The following is a 9907-nucleotide window of genomic DNA, read 5'->3' as shown; positions in this document are numbered from 1 at the left end:
TCACCCTCACAGGGATTCAGCCTCTAGAAGGCAACAAAAATGCTTGAAAATGTAACAAAAAAAAGGAAAAAAAAAAGTTATTTGACTAATTGAAACTCTTTATAAATCGATATAAAATCTAGTCTGCACTGACTACAATCTGGAAAACATCTGCTTTGCTGCTTTGTAACAGCGAACACAAGACAATGTCCAATTTTCAAACAAATGACTCTTATGAACAGGTTCTTTGTATAAAAAAAAAATAAAATAAAAAAGATTAATGAAACAATGACTCAAACTTACTCAGTCAGTGAGTTTGCAAATGACTCTCTTACTGAACCACCGGTCATTTTTCGGTTATGTCTGATTCTAAATGAACTGGGAACAGTTACTGTGAATGTATAGACTTCAGGTTGTTGATATGTTAAATGTTGGCTTTGGAAATAAATTAATAATGGTATTAAAAAAAAAATCAAATATCTAAAAAAAATATTATAGGTTGTTTAGCATATGAGGTCCAATTATAATGTCCTCAGCATAGATAAAGAAACTGACTACACACTCTAAAAACCACTGGGTTAAAAACAACCCAAGTTGGGTTAAAAATGGACAAACCCAGCGATTGTTTTGACCCAGCAGTTGGGTTAAATATTTGACCCAACCTGCTGGGCAGTTTTATTTAACTCAACTTTTGATTAAAAATTACTATATGGCTGGCTTAAAGTGAACCCAAAATAGGTTGGAAATTAAAAATCAGATACATAATTACAATAATAATAATCAAAAGGGGAACATTTATTAATAAGCAATTTAATTAATGTTAATCATTTCATTTTTATTCAGTAAACTTCATAATAAATGTTCATTTATTAAACATATTAATAGATGTTAATTTCCAACCCATTTTGGGTTCATTTTAGGCGAGCAATGTAGTAATTTTTAAACGATAGTTGAATTAAATCAAACAACCCAGCAGGTTGGGTCAAACATTTAACCCAACTGCTGGGTTTGTCCAATTTTAACCCAGTATTTTTTAGAGTGAGACCACTCACCTCTAAGTCCCATTGTAATCTGTAGAGTACAAACTGACTGCGTTTACCCAAGACCGCATCCAAATGCGCTTGGCTCATTTTTTCTTTTGCGACTCAGCACACAAAGTCGCTACAACAAGGGTGTCCAAACCTGCTCCTGTCCGCCCCTAATTAAACACACCTGAACCAGCTAATCAAGGTCTTCAGACTCACTAGAAAGTGTGTTGGAGCTGACTGGAGCTAAACTCTGCAGGACAGTGGCCCTTGAGAAGCAGGATTGGAGCCCTGCACTACAAAATACAACGACTGTTGTACGGTCATCTCCTGCACATCCATGTTTGTTACATCAGTCATGCATCTCGAGGCAATGAGGTGCATGTTTTTGTGTGAGTTTGTTCAGAATGATTTGGACGTCTTGTAGTGTATGATCCTCAGTCATTTAACGTATGATTGCCCAGTTTTTCTCGGTAACCATTTACAAAGTTGGCAAGTGTATGATGCCTAGTCAAATATGTTCAGATTTTAATTCATGTATTCCAGCCTTTATTCTACTAAGCCTACACAGCAAATTCATCAGTGTTAAATTTCAAGTGTTAAGCCAATTTAGAGTAAAGTGTTGAAGTTATAGTGTAAAATTTAGAGAAATTAACACTATCAGTGTGTTAAAAGCTTGTTTGCTTCAGTGTTATCACAGAGTTACAGGTATCCAACACCCCCTGGTGTTATTTGCAACATCCGGGCATTTATTCAGCGATCTCGCTGAAAGATTTTTCCAGACGCCATTTTCTCGTGCCATGCGGAGGATGAGAAACGACAACTGGTGAGTTAAAGCTACTTTAAAGTTTGCGTTTAATGGACATCTTCTATCAAAATTATTAATTTAGTGTTAGTTTTTACATACGGGGATGTATTAACGCGCAAATGATGTATTTGTCCTTGTTCGTTACACAAGGCGGGTGCGCGCCATCTGAAGCGGTTTTAAATATTGCTCCTGTCTGTTACAAATAAGTTTCTCAAGGAAAGCGTTTTACTCTGTGCTTGCATTATATGGCTCTTTTTGTGCAAACATGAAGTTTATCGGAGTAGTTGATATGGTAGGTGTGTCGAACATACGGCCTGCAGGCTGAACATAACGTTAGCCCATGGATCAGAGGCCTTTTTCAACGGCTCTGCCACGGAGGCGTCCAAGCCGGCCTGAGGGATGATTCCAACAATAATATAAAATTACAGTTATTTGAGACACAATTTTCTATCACTCGCTTTCATCTCGAGTAAGAGAGATTTTAAAGTTTTATTGGGCAGCTATTTCCGCGGTTTTGTTTGTGTAATATCGCACGCTATCTAACGTTATTCAGCAACGTCAACGTTAATCACTTATTATCATTGGAGATAAGTGTCACATAAACTAATAAAATACCTCTGATGGGGTTTACTTTATTTTAACAATACATTTGATGTACGTTCTCTTGTGTAGGAACCAACCGGATCATGAGACACTACTTTTAAAATTTTCTTCTTCAGGTAAGTATTTTTTTTTTTATCTGTAAAGTTGCCATGAGGCTAACATAACCATGTGAAGTTAGATATTTAAGTGTGTTAAAGTCCTATAAAGGAATATGATTATTATGAATTCTGCACAAGAAATGTATTGTAAAAGTATTGTATATATAAATTTTGTGAATATCTTTCATACAATTTATTTATTTATTTATTTATTTATTGGTAAGTGCATTTGTTAAACAGGGTAGAAAGATATTGCTGTCATCCTTAGAAGTTGACTGGTGATCACCCATCTACAATCCTTCCTGATGAATCACACACCATCCTCAGAGTGTTTCCAAGGCTGCTGGACACTAAAGATCTGGTAAGTATTGGCATCCTTTTTTTTTTCAATTACAGTTAATATCTCTGAACTTAGTATATGATTGTCAGAAATATGAAGTTTTTGTTTGTGTTTCTGCAGATAGCTCAAGGTTTTAGACTCCTCTTTGGTCCACAAACAGCTGTCCAAACTGCTGGAGAAGTGGCCTACATTCTATAAGGAAAAGGTGATCAGAGAAGCAGAGAACCTTGACCTTACTACCACCTCAGTGCTCCAGAGTTTGCTGAAGTCTGCCAGGAATCAGTATCATGATGAATCTTCAGAAGATCACCCAGGTATTAATTTCAGAGCACTCGTGTGACAACAATACAAAAAAGGGAGGGGGAAAAAAATCTGTGTATCATTCTTTCGCTCATTTTTCTATATAAAACCAAAAATATATATATATATTTTTTTTTAATTTTCCTTTTTAAATCCAAAATGAAAAAAACAGAAAACAACTCGTTTTCTGATTTTCAATTTTGTGCTCAAATTAAAAATGGAAAAAACGGATAACTAGCCCTCAAATTACATTTTGGTTTTCTCATTGGATGCAAGTGGCTTACCGGAAGTGATCGTTACGCGCGCGGGGAAAGCGTCAAAGCGAGTGACATGACCGGACTGAAGTAGTTAACAATACATATACTAATATACAATAGTTAGAAAAATATGAGACTGAATAATTAATAAATATAATTGTGCATAAACGTATATACAATAAATAAATGCAATTTAAAAGCTAAGGAAACTTAATCATCATGTAGAATATATAAAGTTGCTCAAAATATTGGCCATATACAGTGTTAATGCAAAAGTAACTAGTTATTATTATTATTATTATTATTATTATTATAGCTACATGAATTATTGCACTTATTGAAAAGTAAGTCACATTATCTTTATTAATTTATGTAATTAAATAAAATGCATGAATTAATAAAGATATTTTGTTAGGGAAATATATTTATATTGTCCCTTAAAACTACTAAAATTTCGTATTTCGCAAGATCAAAAGCTATGGAAGCCCGTTTCCGCCACTAAATAAAAAATAAAAAAGTAATTGCGACTTTTTTCATCTGTGAATTCTGACTTTTTTTCTCACAATTGGGTTATAAAGTCAGAATTCCATATAAACTTGCAATCGCATTTGATCAATTCTGCTTAGAAAAAAAATTCTCAAAGAATTGACTATCACACAATTGCGAGTTTAATGACAGAATTTACTTTATAACTCGCAATTGTGAGAAAAAAGTCAGAATTTGAGATAAAAAGTCGCAGACTCTTTTTATTTTTTATATGGCGGAAACGGGCTTCCATAGCTTTTGATCTTGCCTTTTAACAGTTTTAAGGGAATATAAATATATTGCCCTAACAAAAATGTGACTTTTCAATAAGTGCAATAATTCATGTAGCTATAATAATAATAATAATAATAATAATAATAACTAGTTACTTTTGCATAAACACTATATATGGCCACTATTTTTAGCAACTTTATATATTCTATATGATGATTCAGTTTCCTTAGCTTTTACATTGCATTTATTGTATATGTTTATGCACATTTATATTTATTAATTATTTAGTCTCATATTTTTCTAACTATTGTATTTTAGAATATGTATTATTAACTACTTCAGTCCGGCCATGTCACTCGCTTTGATGCTTTCCTCGCGCGCGTAACATTCACTTCCGGTAAGCCACTTGCATCCAGTGAGAAAACCAAAATGTAATTTAAGGGCTCGTTATCAGTTTTTTTCATTTTGGATTTAAAAAGGAAAATAATTTTTTTTTTTTTTTTTGATTTTTGGTTTTATATAGAAAAATGAGTGAATGAATGATGCACGGATTGGGGAAAAAAACCCACTTTTTTTCTTTTTAGAGTGGGACAGTGATATGACATATTTTTTGCTGCTTCTGGATATCCTGCCACCACAACATTTAAAAAAGAAAAAACTGAAGATCAGCGCAGCTCAGGTCATGAACCATCTAGCTGTATTTCACAAGGTATGTGCCAGGCTACAGTTTGTGATTTTTAGTGGGTAGACAAACTACATGGTTTCCACGGGGCACTGAAAAGCATTAAAAGTCATTAAATAGATTTCACGAAAAAAGGGGTCTTAAAATTAATGACTTTTTATTCTATTTAAAGTTCGTCCAAAAATGAAAATAATGTCATTTATTACTCACCCTCATGTCGTTCCACACCCATAAGACCTTTGTTCATTTTCGGAACACAAATTAAGATATTTTTGATGAAATTCGGTGGCTCAGTGAGGCCTCTATTGAGAGCAAAGCCACCGAACCTCTCAAGATCCATAAAGGTACTAAAAACATATTTAAAACAGTTCATGTGACTACAGTGGTTCAACCTTAATATTATAAAGTGACGAGAATATTTTTGTGCACCAAAAAAAAAACAAAATAACATCTGTGACAAGCAGGGTGGGGGATTTTACAAAAGTAAAATGGTGGCAGTTCCTCACGGACAACTGCCACCCACACAAACATAATAAAACATAACTTAAAGTCCAGACCTAATCCTCTCTCGTCCTTCACTGTCATCGCTCCTCCTTTTTAATGCTTCTGGAGCTCCTCGGTGAGAGATAAGAGACCCGTGCAACGTACAGCTGACGCTCAATATCGCTCATGTCACCGGCCTTGCGTCGTTCCCTCACGTCTCTCGCCCCGCCCTGCTTGTCACAGTGACTTTTCAACAATATCTAGTGATAGCCAATTTCAAAACACTGCTTCGAAGCTTTTGTTTCAAATCAGTGGTTCGGATCATTTGTCAAACTGCTGAAATCATGTGACTTTGGCGTTCTAAACCAGTGATTCAAAAAAAAAGATTTGAAGCAGTGCTTCGAAATCACCCATCTCTAGATATTGTTAAAGTCTTTACTTTTTGTGCACCAAAAAAAAAAAAAATTCTCGTCACTTTATAATATTAAGGTAGAACTACTGTAGTCACATGAACTGATTTAAATATGTTTTTAGTATCTTTCTGGATCTTGAAGTTCGGTGGCTTTGCTTTCAATGGAGGCCTCACGGAGCCTCTTACGGTGTAGAACAACATGAGGCTGAGTAATGACATTATTTTTTGGGTGAACTAACCTTTAAATAGAATTAAAAGTCATTACTTTTTTAAATTTTAAATAAGTCTCTTCTGCTCACTAATAGAGCTGTGTATCTTTTGAATTTTATCGATTCTGATTCCGATTATGCTTATCAATTCCTAGTTTTAATTCCAGTAAGATGAAGAAAAATTCAAAAGTTCATAAAAAATGCTAAGGTCGTTTATGGCATTAAAGGGTTAGTTCACCCAAAAATTTAAATTCTGTCATTAATTACTCACCCTCATGCTGTTCCACACCTGTAAGACCTTCGTTCATCTTCTGAACACAAATTAAGATATTTTTGATGAAATCCAATGGCTCCGTGAGGCCTCCATAGGGAGCAATGACATTTCCTCTCTCAAGATCCATAAATGTACTAAAAACATATTTAAATCAGTTCATGTGAGTACAGTGGTTCAATATTAATATTATAAAGCCACGAGAATATTTTTGGTGTGGCAAAAAACAAAATAATGACTTGTTTAGTGATGACCGATTTCAAAACACTGCTTCAGGAAGTATCGAAACATAATGAATCAGCGTGTCGAATCTGCTGTTCGGAGCGGCAAAGTCATGTGATTTCAACTTTTTACACGCGATCCGATTCATGATTCGATACACTGATTCATTATGCTTCAAATCTTTCTGAAGAAGTGTTTTGAAATCGGTCACTATATAAATCATTATTTTGTTTTTTTGGCGCACCAAAAATATTCTCGTCGCTTTATAATATTAATATTGAACCACTGTACTCACATGAACTGATTTAAATGTTTTGAGTACATTAATGGATCTTGAGAGAGGAAATGTCATTGCTGGCTATGCAGGCCTCACTGAGCCATCGGATTTCAACTAAAATATCTTAATTTGTGTTCTGAAGTTTAACGAAGGTCTTACGGGTATGAAATGATATGAGAGTGAGAAATAAATGACAGAATTTTCATTTTTGGTTGAACTAACCCTTTAAAGAACATTAAATTACTTTTAATGATATTTGCAGAAACCCTGAACTAGTAAGAATAGTATTATGTAAATTTGATATGTAATTTTTCCTACAGTGAATCGGCAGCGTAGAAGAACACTTGGAGAAACTGGAGGGACATCGCCAGCCATATCTCCTTGCTTCAGGAACTCACATGTGGGCCATCAGCAGTTACTACGTTGTGATTGACCCGATGCTCATTCCATGTAAGGGAACCATGTCGTTGGCAGCCTTTGATGAACTTTTTAAAGCGCACTTCGTTTTCAGCTCTGATGATGCTCTCAGCAACATGTACACATTCCTCCAGACAACAGTCTACAGTATAGATGTTGACACCACTGAAGAAAGTCCAAAGGTGAAAGAAACTGAGAGCCAAGCTCATGAACAGGAACTAAGTGTTACGTTTGCAGAGTATTCCATAATGCACCTGTCATGTTATGTGAAGCTTTTGATGATACTTGAAACTCTTCGATTTTTGATTGTTTTATGCTTACAGACTGTTTTATATTGTACGGCTGCATCATATAGACTGCAAGCAGCAGGTATGAGCTTTGTTTGTTGAACAAGGTCATTGTACAGGGTAGTTTGAGTGCCCTGTCCCTGGCTTAAATGAAATGTGTAGCTCTGTTAAAGGAAAAATAAAATGTATTCATTGCAGAACTTTATGATCTGATTATTGGGATGGTAACACTAATAGATGGTAACTGTTGTAACTATAAATCCTAGGGGTCTATGTAAATACTCAATACTGAATACAAAATACTGATTTATAATAGCACTTTTGGTGCTTTTAATATATTAAAAGCACCAAAAGTGCTATTATAAATCAGTATTTTGAACACTCATCCTTGGTATATTGAAATTACACTGGTGTTGATCTTAAAAGGAGAGTGTTAATTTTTAACACCGTAATTGAGTACTAACACTGGTGTAGTGCAGAAACAACAATAAATAGTGTTGACTAGGTTTAAAATTAACGATAATGAGTGTTGAATTTACACTCAAAGGGTGTCAAAAAGTTAACACTATCAAAAGTGTAAAATTTACCCTCTATAGTGTGGACACATATAGACACTTTGCTGGTGTAAAATTTGACACTGTGGGTGTTCTTTTTACTCCAGTGATTTTGCTGTGTAACTTTAAGCTAACAGTCTACTCTAATGAGAGTCAATTGGCTTGTAATTCCAAAGTTAGTTATAGTTGGTAGAATGTCAAAAGTGTTCTTACTATAAATTTTATTAGCACTCATTTATATAAATAAATTATTGTTATTGAGTGATTCTGTAATTTGTCATCTAAACAAAGTATTACTACTTTTTTATATATTCAAAAAGAGATTTTTAGCAGAATGTTCAAATTTATATACAGTGAATGTTTAGAGTCCACAGACAGTTCACTTTCATTTTATGGAAAAGAGCAGCTGGGACATTCTTCTAGATGAGTCCTTTGATTTCTATGAAGAAAGAAAGGTTTTGAATGACACGAAGGTGAGTAAATGATGACAGAATTTTCATTTTGGGTGAACTATCCCTTTAAAGCTTTATTGTTTACTTTATAAATGCTGTAGAGGACAGCATAATAGCCACGTAACACAAAGAAACTGTCCTCCTGACAAACGAAGAAGAGCAACACTGACAGAAGAACAAAAGGAAGAGACGAATAGGATGGAAACAATGGTATGATAACTGCCCTGGCTTTAAAGAATAGAGAGACTAGAGCCAATTTTTGGGGAGCAATCCGAGGTAGCAGAGCTAAAACATGACAGAATCTTACAGAAAGAGAGAACGGGAAGACAAACAGGAACTGTAAAAGACATTTTAAAGATGAATGGAATGAGGGAGATAGGGACATCTGAAACCATAGACAAAAAAGAGAGAAAAATGACAGTTGTCCCAAATATGACAACTAAACTATGTGAACAATGAAGGAAGGAAGGAAGGAAGGAAGGAAGGAAGGAAGGAAGGAAGGAAGGAAGGAAGGAAGGAAGAACGGAAGGAAGAACGGAAGGAAGGAAGACAAAGCGTCTGACAAAACTCTGACAAATGTTTGATGGAAAAATTTACATTCTACTGAATTAAATGGATACATTTCTGAAGCAACAGATACCACAAGGGATATAAATTTTTAATTATAGAACTGATAAAAAATTAAGATATATTGAAATCAGATGCACACAGCAACCTCACATCATAATTCTCACTGCAAAATTACACTATTTACTACATATTTTACTTCAACCTTTTTTTATTAATTTTCCAATTTGGTTTATTTAGATAAACTGCTCAACTTGACTCGTTTCATTTATTTATTTAATATTTGAAATTCATGTGATGACACACTTTACAAATCAAAACAGTCACGACTCTCAGCAGAAACTTTGGTATTAACTAGTTTGAGTCAAGTTCTTGAATATCCAATATAATTCTGTATACCTTCAAGGACAAGCCTATCTTCTCAGTCTTCTGTCCGTTTGACAGGACAGTTTAAGTAATTCCTGCAGGTTACAGCCTCGCTCTTGCTACCTAGAGAGGACGCAAATGTATTCATGTAGCACGCCGCCCTATCGATTACCGGGCTGCAGAGGAATTAAAGGGCACACTGCACAAATCATCATTAAATAAAAGATAAATAATCACACATTCCCTAGCCCCAGACCCCACTGCATCTCTGCAAACGCTCTTTATCTCGGCTAATTTGAATATGGGGATGCGGTAACATGCCTGGACAAATTAAAGCATCAGATACACAAACATACACATACAAAATTCCCTCACACCGACAAAACGCACCTCAAGCGCTCTCAAAATGTGATTAATGCCTGAGATTTGGTCCTTGTGGAGAATAAACAGAAAAACATTAGTCGGGCGTGAAACAACAAATATGTAGCTTGAGCACCTGTCCTTTTTTCTATTACATTTTTCTCTCATCCCCGCATCAC

The 9907-nt window shown here is 34.8% G+C and overlaps 1 long non-coding RNA gene across 1 annotated transcript; it reads left to right on the top strand.

Moving 5' to 3' along the window:
- Positions 1-1569: 1569 nt before the first annotated feature.
- On the top strand, positions 1570-3018 carry LOC125276779. The gene is made up of 4 exons (XR_007186752.1): positions 1570-1830; positions 2485-2531; positions 2754-2874; positions 2974-3018. It is a non-coding gene; the product is annotated as an uncharacterized LOC125276779 (long non-coding RNA).
- Positions 3019-9907: the final 6889 nt, after the last annotated feature.

Source organism: Megalobrama amblycephala, linkage group LG1 (genome assembly GCF_018812025.1).
Source record: "Megalobrama amblycephala isolate DHTTF-2021 linkage group LG1, ASM1881202v1, whole genome shotgun sequence".
NCBI lineage: Eukaryota > Metazoa > Chordata > Actinopteri > Cypriniformes > Xenocyprididae > Megalobrama > Megalobrama amblycephala.
The sequence above is the reverse complement of the archived record's forward strand: the minus strand, read 5'-3'. Positions and strand labels throughout refer to the sequence as shown.